The 22998-nt window shown below is 39.5% G+C and overlaps 1 non-coding gene across 1 annotated transcript; it reads left to right on the top strand.

The window, feature by feature from the left end:
• Nucleotides 1–22530: 22530 nt before the first annotated feature.
• Nucleotides 22531–22619, top strand: LOC116583828. The gene has a single exon (XR_004282924.1). It is a non-coding gene; the product is annotated as a small nucleolar RNA SNORD103/SNORD85 (small nucleolar RNA).
• Nucleotides 22620–22998: the final 379 nt, after the last annotated feature.

Raw genomic sequence — 22998 nt, forward strand, 5'->3', positions numbered from 1 at the left:
AAGGCAGAGGCTTAACCCACTGAGCCACCCAGGCTCCCCGCCCATTCATTTTCTTTTAAGGAATTCTACATTTTAAAAGAATTGCCTTTTTTTTTTTTTTTCTGATTCTGGGCAATCAAGGGATATACACAAAGGAAGGATTGAGGGGAACTTTCACCAGGGATTGAAAGTTCCCCCTCAATCCTTCCAAGCCCCACCTTGTCCCTGCTATCAGCTCTAGGAAGACCCAGGCCTTGTCCCTTGGGGGTGGTGTTTATGGACTTCTATCTTGGGAGCCTCAGGGAGGTGCAGCTTTTTGTCTAACGGAAAAGGCCTCAGTTCAGCAGAGTTTAAGAGTACTAGACTCTGCCGTGCATTAAGGTGAGGACCTAGAAGGGCAGAGAGAACCTCTCACCACAGACAGATAGAACCTCAAAGACATCTGTCCCTACGGTCAGTCCTGAGAGACCCCATTCTTGGATAGCAGGCAGAGACAACTCTCTTTATCCCTTTGACTTCCTTTCCTGGTGTCTCAGGGAGATGGTGGCCTTGGACTGGGCGGGGGGGGGGGGGGTTCACCCTCAGGTCAACAGGAAAGAAGGGATGCAGTTTCTGTCAGGAGTAAATACCATGAACCTGAGGAGAACTGAAGGAACCTCCCACCCTAATACACATGGGACCTCACAGAATCCAACCTTTCTTTGTTGTCAGTCCTGGAAAAGAATTTTTTTTTTAACATTGAGGAAGCCTAATATATATATTTTTTTTCTTTATGAAAAATCCTTGATGTCATGTTTAAAACATCGTTGCCTTAACTCCACTTGGAAAAATTTCTGCCCATGTTTCTTTTAAAGATTTTATAACTTTCAATTTACCTTCTGGCTTGATGATCCATTTTACACTTATTTTTATATAAAGGGTGAGATTTGAATAGATTTTTTGGCATATAGATGTTGCATTGCTCTAGTATCATTTATTCAAAACAGTAACATTTCTCAGTTTGTCTTTAGACCTTTGTAAAAATTCCATGGGCCATATTGGAGTTTTCTTCCAGACCCTCTGCTCTTTTCCAATAAAATATTTGTCTATCCGTAACCAATACCACTCTGTCTTGGTTACTGTACCATTATAGTGAATCTTAAAATTGGGCAGTGTGGTTCTTTTCATTTTATTTTAGTTTTAAAAATTGTTTAGAAACCTAACAAAATAATTACAAGATCTATATGAAGACAGCCATAAAACTATGATGAAGGAAATCTAAATAAATGGATCAATATTTCATGTCCATGGAAGAAAGACTCAATATTGTTAAAATATCAGTTCTTCCTAGCTTGATCTTTAAATTCTATGCAATCTCAATCCAAATCCTGACAAGTTATTTTGTGGATAGCTCCTGACTGATTCTAAAGTTTATGTGGAGAGCCAAAAGACTCAGATATGTCAGCACATTATTGAAGGAGAAGAACAAAGTCAGCAAACTGACACTAATCAACTTGAAGACATAATCTAAAATTACAGTATCAAGACAGTGTGATATTGATGAAAGAATAGACAAATCGAAGAAACTCAGTTGAGAACCCAGATATAGACGCACACAAATATAGTCAACTGACCTTTGACAGAGGAGCAAAGGCATTTCAATTAAGAAAGAACAGCATTTTCAACACATGAATGAGTGGTACTGGAACAATTGGACATCCACATACATAATAAAATAAATAAATAAATTAATTAAAAAATAAAAAAAAGTCACAGACCTTACACACGTCACAAAAATCAATGAAAAATAGATCATATTTTACTTTATGTAAAATAAAGAAGATAACATAAGAGTAAGCATAAGTGCTGTTGGTTTTGGTGATGACTTTTTGGATACAACCCCAAGAGCAGCATCCATGAAAGAAAAGATTGATAAGTTGAGCATCATTAAAATGTAAAAGTTCTGCTCTGTAAAATCCACTGTTGAGAGACTGAAAGGACAAAGCAGAAACAGAGATTAAAGCTTTGTAAAATAAATATCTGATTAAGGACATGTCTACAAAATATACACAGAACCCTCAAAACTCAATAATAACAAAATAAACAACACAATTTTAAAATGGGCCAAAGATCCAAAGACATCCCAGCAAAGAATACATAGAGAATCCAAATAAGAATATGAAAAGATGCTGAAAATCATATGTCATCAGGGAATTACAAAGTAAAATAATAATGAGATACCAACACACAAATTCGTTTGGCTAAAAACAAAGCCACAGAGAACACCAAATGCTGACGAGGATGTGGAACAACATGAACTCTCCTTTGCTTGATTTAGTAAAAAATGGTAGAACCATTTTAGTGACATCATTTTATGAAGCTATTCACATGCTGTTCTGGAAAAGGAGAAAGGATAGATACAGAAAACAGATCATTACCTCTACAAGCTTGCCTGAGAAGTGTTGATTGACTACAAAGGGGACGCACAGGAGAATTCTAAGCCCACAGAAGGGTTATGTATGACCGTGGTAGAGATAGGACTCTCTGTGTTAAAATACACACAACTTTACATCAATAACTCTGATAGATAATTAAAAAAACAACAACCAGGGGTTGGATTTCTTTTTTTTTTTTTTTTTTGTGAAACAAACTGGGGAATTTAATTACACTCAAATATACATTGAAGTTTCATTTGTAATAAGGGCAACAATTTAAGTTGGGAAATTATAGATTATACAATAAAAGACCCCAGGGGTTGGATTTTTAAAAGGACCATTGGTTGCTGAGAAGAGAAAGGATTTCCCAGGGGCAGGGTGGAGGCCAAGGCAGCAGGGAGGCAACCTTTGCTGAAGTGGAGGTGGGAGATGGTGGGGGCTTCACCCACCACAGTAGCCATGGACACCTGCCGCAGCCCGTGGATTTGCACGGCATTTTAGAGTTTGATGGGACAGAAACTCGTGATGGGTTGCATGGCGGTTAAGGGAAAGAGAGGCAACAATTGTGTCAGTAAAACTTTCGCAATCTTTGATTCGGACCAAAACGTGGAGCCTTGATCTGGTTTGTAGAAATTACGGCCAGATACTGTCCACGTACAGTTTCTAACGTCTCCGACCCCCACACACTTTTCTCCTTGCCATCGGAGAATGCCCCCACCCCGTGCCCACCACACCCTCATCCATGGTGACTGAGGCAAACCTACTCCGGCAGAGCCAGAGTGCTCCCGGAGGGCTGACCCGAAACGCAGGGAGAGGCTCTGAAGGAGGGTCCTTCAGGGACTGTTTGGAGAGCAGTTGTGTTCACCCCGTGGAGAGCTTCCGGACTGTCCCAAGGAGTCCCCTGTGGGCATTAACGTCAGTCAGGACCTGGCCCCTCAGGGGAAAGACTTTAAGTGTCGTCCCCAAAGGCATGGAGGCCAGAGCTGGAGCTCAGACACCGGCTGTCTCCATTGGGAAGCGGAGCTCTCGCGTCTGAACTTTACCACCGTCACAGGGGCTGAGGTCTCACACGCCATTCTTACGTGAGGATGGCCTAAATGCTCCTGAGGCGCTGACACCCTACCTGAGGAAGAATGCCGACTGTGGAACCAGCGAGCAGGCCCTGGGGAGAGTGGTTCTGGAGATGACTCCACCTTCAGTGAAATCAACGACCAAGCCAAAGAATACCTGTTCTGGAATCTCAGGGCTCCTGAATTTTGCTGAGGGTCCCGTCACCAGTAAGAGCAGCTGAAAAGAAGTATGTGGAGCAGGAAAGGTAATGTGATAGGATCACAATTTGTTCAGTTTGCTGATGTGAAATACTTATTGGGGAATCTATTTTACATATAATTCAAAATTAGATTTAAATTTCAGATGCTTAGCAAGTCATTGGGGTAAATGAAAGTTTTGTTTTGTCTAACTCTTCCCCTATGAATTGGAATAGAATGAGGCAGAGGCCTCGGCCCTTTATAATGTGGTACAGGCCTTGGGGCTATGGTATCTGCTGGTTGAAGCCTTACCTCTATAGGGCACAGGTCAGGCTTGCTCTTTAATTCTGATTAAAATGATGTGTATATGTCATAAGAAAGATTAACAAAAGTAAAAAAAAAAATTTTTTTCATTTGTCACCACAGAAGCAAAAACCCTCTAGATGTTTACATTTTTCAAAACAGAATTCAGTCAAAATAGTTTGCATTTGAAATACAGACTAAGAAAGTGGTAGATAGGTACACATTTTTATTCAAAAATAAATTTTCCTAATCTACAGTACTGCATTTGAAAACTTGGAGAGCTAAGCTTTGGTTGTTAGAACAGTTTTGTTTAGAGTTTTCATGTCTGAGGTGCAAAGGAGACCTAACCATGTATATTCCCTCATTTCACAGAGGGGAGCTGTGAATGTCTAAGTTTGCTTAAATGCACAGTTTAAATTAGAACCCAATTTTACCAATTCCCAGTGCAGTGTTTGAAGGGATTTTTATTTTTTGCTGTCTATCATGATTTTACTAAATCAATCTCCCTTTCTCTTCTACCTTTTTTCCCTCTATAATTATAGAGAAATTAACCCTTTCTGAGTCCCTCTTCTAGTTTCTATCTTTATGCTTGTTTTCTCACATTTGTATTATTTTTTATTCTTTGTGGGCTTTTCCACATCTTTTTATCAATCATCTCCTCTTGTTTTTTCATGTGACAATAGAAACTTGGAAATTTCCTTCGAAAAAATATATTTGAAAACAGGAACAGTTTCTTTCTGTGGCTGTGCTTTGAGGTAATAAAATTGGAGATGAAACTTTCACAGCCGAGAGAAAGAAGGTGCTTTGACAATTCCATCACAAAGTTTTCCAAACAAATTTTTCTTTAAAAATATGCTGGTTTTTTTAAATGTCTTTGATTACTGTCCTTCTTAAGTATGAAAAACCATCTCCTGGACTCATTTCACTCAGGAGGAAATGCACTGCAATCAGTATTTGAGATTTTTCAGGCTCCTATTGTAACCAGACGGACGTGAGTTCACTCCTTGGTGACTTGGAAACTGCAACCAGCTGAGCTGTCACACAAAGAAAACTTGCTTTGTAACAAAAACGGAGATCACAGGGAGTGATTTCCAAAGCTGTGACTCCAGAGCAAGATGAATGGGTTCCTTTTATTTAGGGTTAGGATGAATATTTAGATAGAGAAGCCTTGTCATTGTATGTAGAGGTGGGCATAAGGTCACCCATACCCATTAAGGAAACATGACCTATACATAGTATTGTAGTATTCCACGGAGTGGAAGAATGAGTCTCGCAGACACACAAGGGTGAAGTGCAGGGAAAGTTTATGAGGTAAAGGTGAGAATCGAAAGGAAAGAAAAAGCTCTCTAGAGTGAGAGGGGTCGGGAATGGGTTGCCCCTGAGGGCTTCCAGGGGCGCTCTTTTATTGAGAACTGACTGGGACGCCTGTGGCCTTGAGATTCTTGTGCCGTCCTGGTTGGTTCCCTTGTCTCTCTTGTCTCCACTTGGCCAGGAATCGTTCCGGGCCCCAGTCAGGGGAGTCGGGGGCCTCCTCTGTCTCCTGCCTAGGCCTTCACCCCCTCCGCACTGATGGGACAGGACCTGTGGGCCGAAAGAGCTGCCCCGGGATTGTGAGCGGTGACTGATGGTCTCCGTTTTGATTTGTGGGGTTTGGGGCTAGCGCCAAGTCCCCAGGGAATCGGGAAGCAAGGCGTTCAGGACCTGGAGGGGCCCGCTGCTGCCAAGATGAGGTCGCTTTTAAACAGGAAAGCACTAAGGCGACTGCCAGTTCCTTGAGGAAGGGCACACACTCTGGCAGGTGTCAGGTTCTCTATCAGTGGGCTGCCAGCTGTAAGGAGATTTTAAGTTACATTTCTTTTGCCTTTGTTTCCCACATCAGTATGTTATGTAAATGAGGCTTATGCTCCTTCTTAGGTGGGGATTTTAGTATCATGAGGAGGGAAAGTTTGTTGTCTGTCACTTTAGAGGTCAATCCATGATCCATCTGTGCCAGCACAAGTCACCGGTTAAGTTCAAACTGGTCTGGGTGGTCTGGGCTGGCTGGAGGTCCTGTCAGGGCGGTCACTACTACCATTTCAAGGTCAGCTCTGCTTTCCATTTGCCAGAATTAAGAGATGAGCTAGAAGGAAGAGCCTAAGGAAAAGTGTGGGACAGAGGTTAGCGAGTGCAAGCAGGTGAGCAGTCAAAGTCTGGTCTTGTGGTCTCCCTGGTGACACTATGAAATATGGCTCCTACTTAGAAAACATGAGTTGAGGTTGGAAAAATTAAATTGCTCAGCTATTTAGTTTTTTTTACAATACTGTCTATACGACCTAAGCTTTAAAACCTTTCACGGGGCCTTTTTTTTTTCCCCTAGTCAATTATAATTAGGGCTGATTGGCTGCCAGAGATTAAAGCAGCAGTGACTTTTCTGCAGTTGTCAAAGGTGTTGCATTAGAAGGCCAAGCCAGCCCCATTTGGCAGTAACATGCTTACAGACAGTCTACAAAAGGTGAATATGTGGAGTTGTTTGAATTAAATAAGAATACCCAAACTGTTAACATGGTTACCGTAAAGAAAAGTATGTTGTTTTTACCCAGTAGTACTATGATGTTATGACTTATAAGAAAATATATTTGGTCATTCAGTTGACCAAAATATAGTTCTCATGTGTATTTGGTCTTGATACATGGTTTGTGGCCCATAGCTCCCCAGACTATTGGAACTTCTTAAGTGTTAGGCCCATAAAGTTGTCTTTTGTTATTTTAATGGAGGTGACTTTTGGATCCCACCAGAGGATAGAGGCTGACTGACCGGAAGACTAACCCTGTGAGATGAACGTTAGAACCATGGAGGGGAGAGGCGCTAGAGATTGAATCAGTCAGTGGCCAAAAACTTAATCAATCCTGACTTTTCTATGAAGCCTCCAGAAAGGCCCAAAAGAAGTGAATTTGGAGAGATTTAGGTTGGTGAACACCAGGAGACTGGGGTGAGTGGTGCCCTGGAGAGGGCAGGGAAGCCCTGCATCCCTTCGCTAGACCTCACCTGATGTATTTCCTCATCTGACTGTTAATTCATATCCTTTATCATACCCTTTATCATATCCTTTACTGGCAAACATAAGCATTTCTCTGAGTTCTATGAACCGTGCTAGGACATTAAAATAACCTAAGAAGCAGGTTGTTGGAATCTCCAACATATAGCCCGTGAGTCAGAAGTACAGGGAACATCCATGCTGATGCAAAAGCTGGGTATTCATCCTTTGTGATGGCTGAGTAATATTCCATTGTGTATATGAACCACATCTTCTTTATCCATTCATCTGTTGAAGGGCATCTCAGCAAATAATGAATCTTGGAACACTATATCAAAAACTAACGGTGTACTGTATGGTGACTAAGATAACACAATTAAAAAAAAAAAAAAGAAGCACAGGTAACAGCCTGGGGCTTGGATCTACCCTCTGAAGAGGGTGATGGAGGGCAGTCTTGTAGCACTGAGTCCTTAATCTGTGGAATCTGATGCTAGCTCCCGGTAGATGGTGTCAGAATTGAGTTAAATTCTCAGACACCCTGCTTATATTTGAGAATTGCTTGGTGGTGTGCCCCCCCACGCTCACATTGGAATTGGGTCTTGGAAGCCAAAAAGAAGAACCAGTCACAAAGGTTTTATAAATGAATAAGCTCATTGATGACCCAAGCACGTATGTTTTTTAGCGTGCTATATTTACATCCACCGATAATCTCACAAAGTAAGAGAAGGTCACTCTGCTCTGGGTGTGTTTTCACATATGAATGTTGATTTTGGCTTCTGAGAATGTAGCTTTTTGATAGCAGCCTATTCATAAATGTCTGTTGTAGCAATAGGATACATTCGAAAGGCTTTTGAATCTAGAGAACAGCCCCAGGAAGTCTTTTTCCATCTGCCCTTGTAACAATTTGTCAATGATGTTTTGGTAGATTAGCGATCATCATTGCCTTATGAGGAAACACTCAGCATTCTTCACATTCAGAGCTATCTGATTTCCATGTACTACCTTGGGGGAAATCTTCTGGATTATATTATGCCATATAATTTTGACTCTTTCTTACTTTATTTTTCTTGGAGTTCTGAAAAATATATCAGGTCAATCATGATGCAAAAAAAAATTCATAAATCAAATCATGTGGATATTAGGCATCTCTTAGTGGAACAAGACTTATTTCAATTCATCATCTATGGGTTCTGTGTGTGCCAATTCATCACTACAGCAATCCTGTCACTTTGTACCTTGGTAAATAATTATTTCCACATCCAGTCTTCTAAGGGGTTTGGCAAAATATCTTGCCAGCTGGGCCACATTAATGAAAAACAAACTGCTTATGATCTATGGCTATGGTTCATTCTCAGCTGACTAATATCACACTTATATGCACAGTGATTATACTGTCTGAAGCTGCATTTTCACATGAAAGCATTTTCTGCACACTTCGGAGAAAACTATTTTTACTTTGTCAGGAATGACTAGCAGATTGCCAACCTAACAACTGGAGAAACGAGAGGTTGTTAATGTCTGTGGCCACACTAATAGAAATAGTTCGTCAGAATCGTCATCTCTGGGTCATTTTATGCCCATTTTATGCCTAATATTTATATGCACACTAGAATCAGAATATCATGACCAAATGCCAAGAAAAAAAAAACCATTATATGCCTTTGGCTGGGAAAATTGTTCTCTATCCACACATCCAATAAGGCCACGTCAAGAAAAAAGTCAGGGTGGTTATTCTCCACACATCTATATATCCTGTCAGGACAGCTTCCTTTGATATTAATAGAAGGTTCTTCTCTGGAAAAGGTACAAACCTGTGACTGCATAAAACTCTTTGATGCTTTTATCTGTGTACACACGTGCACACACACATACACTTTTGTTCATTTTCAAAGGAAAAATGAACTCCGGTCACAAACTTTTGTTTTAAAAAATTTACATTTAATCATTTGATTTTCTGTGTGGAGATAATATTATAAGTCCATTAGAAACCTAAGAAGTCACAATGACATTACCCTTTGGGAATGTGACTTAACCGTGAAATTTCTTATGGTCTAGAAAATACCACGACACCTCCTTCCGTAGAGGGAAGACATACAAACAAACCAGAATGATTCCAGCAGACACGTTGCCACATCATCCATTTCGCTTTGACTTACATCAGATGCTCCTGCAGCCAGTTTCAAAACGTGGCAAAAATTTCCTACTTTTCTCTGCCTGAGGGTATCCCTTCCCCCCACTCAGGGGCAGACTGTACGTGCTGTGGAATTAACCCCCGCAGGAACTACTCTCACCAAATGAGGGACAGGAGTTGTTGAATAAATAAGCCAGTTTCTTCACTCCTTAGTAGAATAATTCTGAGGCGTGTTCCGTACTGTCCAGCAAAAGATCACCAACAAGCTTGAGTTCTACATGCTCACAGTGGTAACCCTCCTTGTCAATGCACTTTTAGTGCATTAATTGATAATATAATAATAATAATAATAATATAATTGATTCTCTCACCTTTCTTTTTTCCCTACGGCCTCTCATGTTTCCTGTGATAACCTCCCAAATAAACTACTGTCCTTAAGGCCAAATCCCCACATGAGAATCAGCTTTTGGAGGAATCCAAACTAAGATAAAGACTTTAGTCAGTAAAATAAGGAATGCAGGCAGTAAAGAAGAAACTCTCATACTATATCCCCCAAACCAAATCTTTTAATTTTATTGCATTCACCAAGGTTAGCTATACTATGCTGCCTTTGTTTGAAATATTAAAAAGAAAACACTAAATTTGATGACACTGTGTATAAGCATCTGCTGAAGTCTTTTTGAGATTTTACCCATTAATTTCATTTTAGCTCTGACTTCTGTGCAGATAACTTCCAAATTTATAGTTCTGTCACACCTTCTTTTTCTCATTCTCTCCTTGTCCTTTGGATATGTCTACCTGAATTATGGTTTTGATGCCACAAATCAAATATTTCTAAGGCTTATTCCTCATCCCCCGCCCCTTGGTCCAAACTAGTTCTTCTTCCTAACTCATCAGCAGTTTCCTGACCTCCAATCTTCAATCATCTGGTGCCAACTCGACTTTGCCTGTCTTTTCCAATCAACAATCAAGTGCAAATGGCTTCATAATACGTTGATCATCTGTTCTTATATTCCTCTGTTAACTCCCTTAGTTCTAGCTTAAGTTTAGACTAGGACGGCACCCATATAATTGGTCGCTCTGCCTAGTCCAGCTTGAGTTTAGACTATGCTAACAGCTCTGTAATTGGTCTCTCTATCTAGTCCCTGCTCCAAATCCTTCATACGTACCAGTGTAGATTAATCTTTCTAAAACTCTGCCTGCTGCATGTAGAATAACATTCAAACTTCTAAGCAAGGCATTTGAATTTCTCCAGAAACTGCATTCAGTCTGCCTTTGTTCCTAAATGTTCTCCACTTGAACAGTGTGCTCTGACCAACTGCTCACTCTTGTCTTGATCTATTTGGTACTTTCCATGTTTATTATATTCTTCTAACTCTGGTCTGATGACAACTTACTCAAATCTCTAACAGACTTCTAAGATGTAATTTCTAGAAAAGCCCAGCTACTTTGTTTTACAGATGGACAAAATAAGGTCTGGAGAAGCAGTGTGCTTTGCTTAAAAACACAGATAATTAGTAACAGATGCAAGAGAGAGTCGAACAGTGTTCAGGGAGTATCATCAAATATTCTAAGACACAGCCCTCTGACCTGCCAGGGCAAGGACTCTCCATATAATTTGCATGACAATAGCACTGCCTCAAGTTTACTCTTCAGCAATTTGAAAATGTCAACTTAGAAATTATTACTTCACTTCAACATGCTTTTTTCCCAAGGTAGGCTTAAGACCCTCTAAAAACCAGGATCATATCTTATTCTTCCTTATAGAATCCAAATAATGGTCATGAATATAGAATACCAACAGTATTTTTGCATGCACATATAATGTGTCATCCACTACGATAAGCTTGTTGCTACAAAATCCCATGTGAGTGTCATAAAAACATTGTTATCATCGGCTTCATACATGACACAACGAAACTCAGAAGTTATATAACTTCCAAGGTCACAAAGCTAGTAATTGTCATGGGTAGCCTTTAAAGTTAGCTTTATATAACTAAAATTTCTGAACTAATGGTTATTTTCCAAATCTATTCAATTGTTTGGAAATTGGGACTATGGAATGACCATAGTCTGTTCACTGTTTCCAACTGAATAGTGAAATTTAATATGTAGACTAAATTTATTGCTTTATTCTCACATTCCTTTAACATTTGGTTTAGTGTGCAGTCACAATTCCCAACAAAACCAGGGCAAGAGGGTTCTTACCACAAATGACTACTGTCTGGTCTACCAGAGTCACTGTTTGTGAAGATGGGGAGAATCCAGTTCTAATCTGAGTAGAACAATGAGGTCTTTTGCACTTACTGTAGAAGCAATGCAGCCTGTAAGATACCTGTGAAACCACTCTATCTCCCTCAAGATGCTAAAATGTAGTATTAATTAAATAGCATCAAGAACTCTATGTTTCCTAGAATGTCAGATGACTTTTTCCATAAGCAAAATCACGTCACTTCCTAGACTTTCATAAGCATTGTTATTTTGCAACTTAAATTCTAGATTGATAGCCTATAGTATCAGTGAAGAGCTTTTCTTGAATAATGTTTGAAAGAGTTGTGTATGATACAGTATCATATACTTGAAACTTGCTAAAGGGATAGACCTTAAATTAAATCTTCTCAACACACTCACATATCACAGAAGTGGTAACTATGTAGAGGTGATAGATATGTTATTTAGCTTGGTTGTAGTGATTTTTTTTCACAATGCATACATACATCAAGACATCAAGTTGTGTACTTTATATGCAATTTTTATATGTCTAAAGATATTTCAATGAAGTTGTTACAAATAAAAAATTCACCATAACTCACACCCACCAAAAAAAAAAAAAAGTGTGTGTAGGTTGTGTTCATATATGCTTCAATTGTGGAGTTGAAAACAGTATCCAAACTGGTCAAATGACCTAAATTAGTCATTCTTAACCCGGATGGCCCATCAGAATAAACATAGCTTTTAAAAATTTCCATCCACACACCAGATCAGATAAATCAGAATATCTGTATGTGGGACCCCTGCACTGGTATTTTTTAGAAGCTCCAGGTGCAGCCAGGGTTGAGAATTACTAATGTAAGCAATATCCTGTCTAGTTTGAATATCTTCAGTAAAAATGTCTTTTTAAAATCTCTGCATTTATGTGTGTGTGTGGTTATAACATACTGATTCCTAGTGATTACTATGCAGGATTTTACCCAAAGATTGTCTATTTCTTATTTTTTTTAGTATAAACTCTTCAAAACCTTTGTGCTCCTCTACCACTTTCAGTGATTAGTAGCTATTGACATTCTGTAGCAGGCCGGACACAATTGTTTCATCACGGTAGGAAGCAAGCATCTGCAGCCCTAATTTAACATGCTAACACAGCTAACATTTCTTGAGCGCTTACTGTGTTGCAGGCTTTGGTCAAAACACTTTACCTGAATTAAAATACCTACTGCAGGTAACCATCTAATAAGATTTCCACAGGAAATCTTATTAGGAAATTGAGATATAGGAAAAATATATGAGGATATTGAGACATAGGGAAAATACCTCGTTTGGGTCACAGAGTTGACAAATTCAAGGGCAGAGACCAGAAATTAGGGAGCTAGACTATGGAACCCATAGTTTCAATCACTACCCTGTACTATTCTTCATATAAATTTCTTGTCATTCATATTCTTATTAAGGTTGGAGGGACCAGAAAAAGAAATTAGCTTCAGTTAATAAGTTTTGACTATTTCTGCCCCCAGAGAATACTGGATAAGGTTCCCAAAGACGTTCTGAGAGTCATGTAGATTAATTTAAAACCACTGAGGTTCAGGTGCCTGGGTGGCTCAGTTGGTTAAGTGACCACCTCTTGATTTTGGCTCAGGTCATGATTTCAGGGTCCTGAGAAATAAATCTTGAAGAAAAAAAAAAAAACCCACTGCAGGTTTCTGTATCCTAAAAAAGAGTGTAGTTAGCAGTGCAAATCTCACAAGCCTGTTACCTAGGATTTGCAAAGGAACCAACAACAAATTGCTTGGGCCATTAGTCTCTCTATTATGTGACATGAAAAAGACATTAGCTCTCCGCTCTCTCCTTTGTGGAACCTCAAACCTAGCTGCTCTTTAAAATCAATTGCAGAGCTTTGAGATATGCTGATGTCCAGGATCCACCTCCCAGAGACGCTAGATTGACTGGTCTGGGATTGGAGAGGTACAGGGTTTTTGTTTTTTGGTTTTTTTGGTTTTTTTTTAGTTCCATCAGGTGATGCGAATATTTTTTTTTAAGATTTTATTTATTTATTGACAGAGAAAGAAAGAGATCACAAGTAGGCAGAGCGGCAGGCAGAGAAAGAGGAGGAAGCAGGCTCCCCGCTGACCAGAAAGCTTGATGTGGGGCTCAGTCCCAGGACCCTGAGATCATGACCTGAGCCAAAGGCAGAGGCTTAACCCACTGAGCCACCCAGGCGCCCCATGATGTGAATATTTAGCCAGAGTTTTAACCCACTGCCCTATCACATCAACCTCAAAAGGTAAGGAACGTACCTTTAGGATCCCTAAGTTCTCCTAAAACTGTTCTGCTATTTCAACATACATGCTCTTTATAAGTCTGTGGTAGTTTACATCAAACTTAATAACTTACACTTTCACTGTTTGTTCTATTCTGTGGAGCTCCTATTTTGTATTACAGAACTAACTTAGAAGTATGATGGTGCATAAGCTGTTTTGAAAGGCAATACCTTAAACAGTCATTAGGGAAATACGTGCATTATACAGCGTTTATGACTTTTTCATAAATGAAAGCCAGAAAGATTTTGAAGCCTTTTATAAAAAGAAAATACTGACAGTGAATCCGTTAGAATGTATTCAATCCAATAATAATTTTGCTTTGATTATAAAATGTGAAGTTTCTTGCTTGAGCTGGAGTCGCTTATTCTGGTTATTAAAGTCAGAACTGATAAATCCTAATAATTTTGAATGGACTTTATTCTTCTGAGGCTTGAGTCCATCTAGCTTTTCTCATATAGGTACTCCTACCTCTAAATGGGACGCTTTCTCTATATTGTCACAGCATTTCATATCATATATTAAATTTGAGGGGGAAAAATTGGATCTCATACTTTTATAATCCCCTTATACAGAGCATATAGTAGATGTTCAATAAATACATGTTGACAGTTGATTGTTTTTCCACAAAAGTTATGACAACTATAGGGAATACCAGCAGTCAATGCCTGTAGGTCTAGGAGAAAGATTTTCAACTTATATTTGACATTAAAATAGTTTCTTCTGTATTCCAAACAATCCTTGATATCCTACACCTTAATCAGTTTTCAGTTACCTGAATATGTCTATGAATAAATATCCTACTTTATGTGTATCATGGTAGAGAAGGATCATTCAATATAATAAGCCTCCTTGAAATTTCATGACGATACAAGATTAGATATAGAATGAGTTCCTGTGTCAAATTTACATACTGAATGAAAAAAAAAAGCAACTGGATGTAACAAATAGAAGGCTGTGCATTGTTAATTTTTGGAGTTTATTTAGGTAATATTTGCACACTACCAGTAAGATTATGATTATGAACACAGGTTTTCAGAAACTGTAGTGAGGACATTCAGAACCAAGTCAGATTTATTCTCCGAAGCACATTAAGAGGTTTCCCTCTTTCTTTCTTTTTTCCTGTATGCTTCACGTCTCTTAAAGTACTAGGTAATTGGTGTTATTGTCTTGCACACCATTAAACCTGCTCATTAGGGATGGATGCACAGGGTACCCAGGACGATGGCTAGCTTTTATAGTGTGATTTGTTAAAAAGTTGCATATTTACCTGGCTTATGAGCCAGAGGCAATCTAAATTAAAATCAATGAACAAAAATGAGAAGTATTTAAGGACACTATTCATAGATTTTAATAAAATGCCATGACTTAATTATTAGTGGATCCAAGATGTGTTTCACTCTCATTTTCATTTTCGAGCTGTGCTTTGCTCTCTGTCCTAAGTCTTAGAATCTGAAATGAAGATTCAGGAAAGGGAATTTGAATTAGTTGGTGTTTGCTTCAGTGCTTTGATTCTTTTGACCTAAAGAAACACAGGGGAAGAAAATGGTTGGCCTAGCCCTGTCTGCTCTGCTGTGTCATTTCTGCCCTCTAGGTCCCTAGGAAACAGTCAAGTGCTGGGGTCTGGAAATTGACTTTTATTGTTGCTTTCTGCATACCAAGAAGGCATTGCTCATTCCCACCAATGAAGCATGTGCTCTAGCTATTGTTTCTTTTTTTTTCTTACCTTTTTTTCCTTCTGACCTACTCTTACTGTTTTCTCAACTCATGGGGGGCTAGGGCATACTATATAAGATAATTGGCTGGGAACTTGCTAAAGAGGGCTTAAGACTATGGCCTTTGGTGTCAGGCAGTCTGGTGTCAAATTCTAGGTAGCTTTGGTCAGATCACTTCACCTCCCTGTATAGCCACTTCCTCATCTGTAAACTAGCTATAATAAATGTGCCTATTCTCATTCAGTAGCAGCAAGGATTAAATGACTTAATACATGAAAAGTACTGATCACTGCCCGCAACCAGGTAAATAGTAAATAAGTGCATCATTTTATGAAAATAATGCAGGAATATATCCTAAGAGACCTTCTCTTCCTCACTTCTGTCTTCCAACCATTATTAAACCCTAGAGAAGTGTTGTTCAAAATCTAGGTGGCGACTCTGTGGTTTATAAAATCAGTTGTGTGGGGTGTAACCTATATTAAGTTTCAGCTGAAATAGAATAGAAAACACCAGAATGCATCATCACAAAGAGTGAGTATGGTTCCATAAAATGCTTGGTTTGAACACACGTGTGTGTTTGTAAGTGTAAGTGTTAGCCCAGAATTTGAAGTGGAATTTATTCGGCGCATACATTTCCTCTCCCCAACTAAACCAGAGGGAAGAGGAAAAACTTCGTGGAGGGTACAACCATTTATCCAGTCCCAGCCTAACCAAGGTGTATGTCACTGTAGCTGATAACTGTGACTTACTACAGAAGTGATTCTCAACCAGTTATCTTTGTAGGCGGATATAGCTTCACCCCTCCCTCCTGTCTGTGATCTATATCCTCAGTAGCATGGGGAGGTAGAGAGGCAGAGGCAGCTGGCATAAATTCCCTGCACCTTCAAGAATCATTGCACAATACAAGTGGTATTTTTTTCCTAGTACCCTGCACATTCGAGATGGGTAATACATACTTACTGCATAAATCACCAAGATCCACATGGACCCGTGCTTCAAGAATGCTGATAACACTTACAGAGCAGATCCATTCATTACATAAACCTTATTGAACAGCTACTATTGGGGGCAAAATATGTCTTACAAGGGATCTGATGGAAAGGAAAGGAATTGTCAGATCTGGACACCACTGAATATTTGGAGGGAAAAAAAAAAAAAACCCTGTTTCTTTCAAAGGCAGCTATTCTTTATGATGGATGTTAGCACTTCTCCTTTGCCAGACAGTCTCCAGATACGACATTGCTAAAGTCAGCAATTTGTCTGCCTGCTATCTTGGTTGGATGCAAATACAAGTGTCTCTCGTTTAATACAAGAAATACATGCACCGAGAATACTTACTGTTTACAGGAGGATTCACCAAAAAAAAAAAAAAAAAAAAAAAAAACCTTTAAAATAATTTTATCAATTGTGAATAACTTTTGATGAATTTCTCAACATTTCCCCCTCTACTCATCAGAAAATTTCCTCCGAGTCTTACCACTGTTTGAGCAGTCAACAAATTCACCCTTAGAATAAACCTGTAATGTTAACTGACTCACGTTTGCCTGAACTATGCCAGGTCTTGAAGTCCCTCCAAGGTGTGTCTTGGACTTTCCTCCCAAAAAAAACCTTATACATCCTTACAGGTGATCCTCTCAGGGTCACCCCATCAAGTCGCTCTGATGGATGAATATTCGCTGCTCAAGAACCCACGTGAGAACATCTCGACCTTGCTTCTGCTAGGGGCACCTCCGTAAAAATGGGGTTCGTTATTTGTGTCAGTAGCCAGGAGAGATCCCTGGCTATTTCCCCATTGGCAAACCCTGGACCGTAGCCAAGCACTGCTGGGTTCCCAAAGTTTCTGCTGCGTTGGAGCCAGGCTGTCATTCACGAGAAATGGAAAGGCTGGCCCCTTCCCCGTTCTGGGCCTCAATATCAGAGGTGAGCTTTCAAGCAGAGCCACTTTGGCGCTCATATGCCAAAATCCTTTGCCAGAACACCTCCTTGAGCTTATGTCTGAGACTCCTCTTCTGAGACATCCAGCACCCAGGCCTCAACAGCTTTTCAAGGGCCTACAAAATGACTCGGGATCTGAAACATTCAAAAAGTACTAAAATATAAAATGCCCACTGAACACTCAAAATTATCATCTAAAAAACATAACCTTATGTGACTACAGATTCTGGAATCAAATGTTACCTGCTATGTGTATTAAATTTTCATCATTGGAAAACAACTTTTTAAGTCAGAACAAACCTTCATCATTGGGAAAATACTTTTTTAAGAATTCTTGTTTCTGGATGACTGGAGTGTACAATGATCATAGCCAGTCTTAAATAAATGAGTTTTTAGTAAAATCATTTAAAAAGAAATAAAGCAAAAATAGACTTCATGCAGAATTAAGTCCCTTTAATATATTTGAGGGAATGTAAGGTAGGATCATCAAAAGGGAAAATGTGTTTCATCTGCTGAAGTCTTGAAAAACCTGTGCTGGGGAGTGGGGCGGGAGGAATGATTCAGGAGTAGATGTTTTCCAGTATTCTGCTTCCATGAGTGAGACATAGACATGGGCTTTTGGTCCAGATCATACTTTCTAAGGAAATAAACAAAAGATTGCATTCTTTCACTAGAAAAATCTCCAGTTAAAATTTCTGTGCAAGTAACTCAGTTTCTAAACTTCAGGGTATCGGTTGGTGATGTCTTAAGTTGTTACTCCCCAAAAAGAGTTTGGAAAAGGTGGAAAGGTAAATACCTAGTTGAATACTCATCAAATCCCAAGGGAAAATGAGTGGGGTAGAGAACAGTGATTTAAAGAATGGCAATGAATGACTGACTGGGAGAACCACCTATATTTTTAGTCTTTGCATGATGTCCCTTTAATGATAAGACATGGTGTGCCAGCTGTAATTTACAAAGCACGTTCACACTTAGAGCCACTGGGAGATCATCACCCGTACTGAAAGTGAGAATAATACAATACTGCAATCAAACAGTCTTGAGTGCCTATAATGACATAAGTACTATGTTAAGAACATTAAACTCATGACATCCCTCTGAGGCAGCTCCCACTATTAGCCAAATTTTGTAGATGAGGGAACTTGGCGGGTATTTGCCCAAGTCGGGCAGTGATGGAGCTAAAACCTGAACCCAGGTGTCCTGATTTCCCATCCAGTGTTCTTTTCCTCTAGGACGCACCAGCCTTGGAAAAGTATCCAGCGGGTTGACGTGGACTTGACATTATGACACTAAATTTATTGTTAGTACATAATCACAGGATTAGGGAAGTCATTGAATTTGTCCTCTGCCTCCAGGCAGGACAAACTAGATATCATTCCTGACACATGCAAATCCATCTTGTTTGTAGATACACAAGAAGAAGAGATTTTACAAGCTTCTATAGAAACATCCGGGATATGAAGAAGAGCTCCTTGTCTAGCTCTCAACCTACTGCATGTTCTTGGGAAAAGGGGAAAGCCTCATTAAAATTACATTTTTTATACCACTGAGCAATGCAAAAAAGACTCTAATGCAATACAGATTTGTTACTAAATGTCAAGACTTCTGAGAGCTGCAGATCGGTAAAGCTGGTATAATTCTGTTTTGAAATTACCAGAGATGAGAAGAGCAGTCTTTCAATAGAAACACTCTAGTCAAATTCATAAATAAGGACGTTAATTCCTTCCTGTGAACAGTGAACCCGGGGGTTGTATACGGCCCATTCCCTGTTTTTGTATGGTCCTCAAGCAAAGAAAGAATTATTTATGTTTTTAATAGTTGAAAAATAAAAATACTTTGTGGCACATGAAAATGATGTGAAATTCAAATGTCATCATCCATCAGTGAAGTTTTCCCCATTCTCTTATGCATTGTCTGCGTTATGCTTATGCTAGGATGACAGAGTTGTGTTATAGTACCAGAGACCATATGGCCTGAAGAGCCTAAAACATTGACTGTCTGGTCCTTTATAGAAAAAGTCTGCTGATCTCTGGTAGAGTGGTAAATGAAAACAAATACCTTTTTTTTTTTTTTCCTACCCACCTCCCTTCACTCCGGTAAAGGAGGGCATGAAATATTTGGAAGCAGGAATGTCCTAGGCATATGTAAGACCTCACTGGGGCTTCAGGGTAAGCCCTGTCCTAGGTTTTATTTATATTTGGGCAGTCAGGGTCTCAGACTAGTTCTTGCCCGTGCAACTCCTTTGCTACTCATAGCTAGGAACCCTTTGGTTGTTGCTTGACAAGGATGAGAGGGAATATGTGTAACCTCCATTGACCACAGTGCTTATGGTGGATTGTGATATATAAATGCTATTTTATTTAGAATTGTACATATTTAAGTTTTTTTTCTTTTTTTACTTTTCTGTTGTATATGAAGCATTTTCTCGATTTACTGATGTTACTGATACCTCCACTCCTCTTTAGGCAACACCACTAACAGATGGATATTAAACGACATTTGTGACTGAGCCAAATTAATTTACAAATTTTGAACAATAGAGGTTCCTGGATTATTTTATTTTCCATACCTGCGTGCCTATAAACAATGTCTCATCTCATCCATTAATTGGCAAATTCACTGATCTTCGGAATATTGGGATGAAAAAGACACCCTCCCTGTTCTCAAGAAGCTCACAGTCCAGAGAGGGGAGGCAGACTTTTCTCTCCCATAAGTTAATCACCTGTTAAACTTCTAAATTCAGCTTTCTGAGACCAGGGAAGAGTTAACAATGGCATCCATCCTGGGGATGTCACTGACTTTGAGCCATAGGGTATCCATGCAACTGTATGAGGAAAGGGGAGAGTGAGGAGAGATGCAGGGGCCACCAGGAATTTGAAATACATTGCAAATTTTATGGAAATGTGAAAGAATCTGAAAATAGCTAGGGGTGCTGAGTGATTAGAGTGTTCTGTGTATGACAGAGTGTAGTAAAAGGGGTGGTGTTGTAGGTGGGGAAATGGCAAAAGTAAAAGGGAGGAGAAAATGTGGCAAGTAGAGAGGAGATGGGGCTCCAAAGAGGAAAGTTAGGACCAGGTTATAGGTCTTATTGCTTTGATGATTTAAAACAAAAAAAAACCTGAAAAGCTTTTTAAGCCCAGGCATGACATAATTCAATTTAGAATCTGGCATCACCATTCAGAATAATGTTATTAACATATTGAACTGCATTACAGAATAGTGGTTGTATCAGCTAGGTGTGGGGGGGTTGTTTTATGTTTTTATGAGGTTTTTTCCCTTTTTTGTATTTAAGTTTTTTTTTTAATAAAAGATTTTATTTATTTATTTGACAGACAGAGATTACAAGTAGACAGAGAGGCAGGCAGAGAGAAGAAGGGAAGCAGGCTCCCTGCTGAGCAGAGAGCCCGATGCGGGACTGGATCCCAGGACCCTGGGATCATGACCTGAGCCGAAGGCAGAGGCTTTAACCCACTGAGCCACCCAGGCACCCCTGTATTTAAGTTTTTATTTAATTTCCAGTTAGTTTCATTGATTCTTCTTCTACCCACTTAAGCCCCCATGTTGAAACAAGATGGGATTGGGAGGGAGACAAACCATAAGTGACTCTTAATCTCACAAAACAAACTGAAGGTTGCTAGGGGGAGGGGGGTTGGGAGAAGGGGGTGGGATTATGGACATTGGGGAGGGTATGTGCTTTGGTGAGTGCTGTGAAGTATGTAAACCTGGTGATTCACAGACCTGTACCCCTGGGGATAAAAATATATGTTTATAAAAAATAAAAAATTTTAAAAAATAAAATAAAAATAAATAAATAAATTCCAGTTAGTTAGCATACGGTATAATATTAGTGTCAGGTGTACAATACAGTGATTCAACACTGCTTTTTTTAAAGATTTATTTATTTATTTGAGAAAGAGAAAGAGAGCAGGGGGAGGGTCAGAAGGAGAGAATCTTCAGGTAGAGTCCCTGTTGAGGCAGAGTCCCACTAGGGGCTGGATCCCATGACCCACGAGATCACAACTCATGAGATCATAACCTAGACTGAAACAAAGAGTCAGACGCCTAACCAACTGAGCCACCCTGGCATCCCTGTTCCTAGGAGTGTTTACAATGCTGTAACAAACAACTCCAAATTCTTAGTGGTTTCTGATTGCTAAAGGCCATTTCTCATTAACAGTACAAGTCATCCATGGATGGGCTATAACTCTCCTCTGTACCTTCTTTGTTTTGGGGACCCTGACTAAAGGAACAGCCTTTTATCTGCACCATTCCGGATTCTCGTCACATGGCTTACTTAAGCGATGACAGGTGTGAGGGATGTGTTGTATCATCTTCTCACAGTAAGGGGAACGAGTACGAGAAACAAACATACAACCTACCAGAGTATTAATATGCAAACGAATGCCTGACTAGCTAGGGATCAGAGACCAGCTCTGCTATTTACTGTCTAAACTTTGTCAACTTAACCTCTTTGTGCTATTTATTATTAGAACGATGTTAGCAATAAAAATGGCAATGAACATTTGTATCTATGCATGTACCATCTGCCCTTTTAAATTAGCCCCTCATCTTAAGCTGCAGCCTTTTCAAATCTAGGACCCCTTGTTCCTCCATAACACTTTGCACATATGCCAAGCCGTGATCACCTATGACTCAGAATGCCAAAAACTACCCAGATTTGTTTCCATAGTCCCCACTGTGTCTTAGAAGAGTAGGTCCTCAAAATATATCCTCTACTGAGTAGAATTTGATCTATTCAGGCTCTATAGGAAGCTGTCAATAGCAGTGACTTGGGACTTGCATGCAGATGGTACTGAAATTGACAAAGTTAGCAACTAAAGTGTTCTAGCATGCTGGGGGCAAAAGAACTTCACTGATATCAATGACTGACATTTATATGGCACTTCGACGTGACAGGTATTCTACATGCACGATCATTGAATATTTACAACATTCCTTGAAGGCAGACGTCTCACCTTCCTTACGTTACAGGCAAGGAAATTGAGACACAGAAGTGATAAAGCAATTTTTCTAGGTTCATGTAACTGGAAAGTAGCAGAAGCAGGATGCAAATCTATATTGGCCAGCTCCAGAGTCCATGCTCTGAAGTGGTATACGGGCCAATTCCCATAGCAGCGGTTATCACCAACTAAATACTCAAGCCAGAGAGGCCCTTTGGGTGGTACATCTTAGTGCGGGGGTTTTCAAACTGTGGCCCACACAACCTTAGGTTCTGTAGAAGTTACATTTGATTACAATTTTTTGGCGATGATGAGCCGCTTGCCCTCACTGAGAACAAAGTTCGGTAATGATTACAATTTTTTATAATCTATGATTGCAATTTTCCACAATCTATAGTTGCAATTTTTAAAAGACTCTTACTGCCCTCCTTTGGCCCACATTATGATACTTAATTACCATCCATTTCAACTTATAAAATAAGACCCAGATTGCTTACCTGCATTTTATTTTTATACCATAGGGCTATATAAAAGTTTAGGAAAAAGTTCTGGAAAAAAAATTTGAAACTACTGATCATTTCCAACTTATTTCCTTGACAGTTAAAGGAATTGGAGACTTGGGGATAGAAGCAGGGGCACGATGGGTCCTTAAAACCAGACTTTCAGATCAGAACTCGACTCAGTCCCATGCACCTTCTGCTGTGTCTTGCTATTTCCAGTAAATAGAATACTACATTGAGTCACACACAAGAAATGACCAAGGTAACT

This window comes from Mustela erminea, chromosome X, assembly GCF_009829155.1.
Source record: "Mustela erminea isolate mMusErm1 chromosome X, mMusErm1.Pri, whole genome shotgun sequence".
Lineage (NCBI taxonomy): Eukaryota > Metazoa > Chordata > Mammalia > Carnivora > Mustelidae > Mustela > Mustela erminea.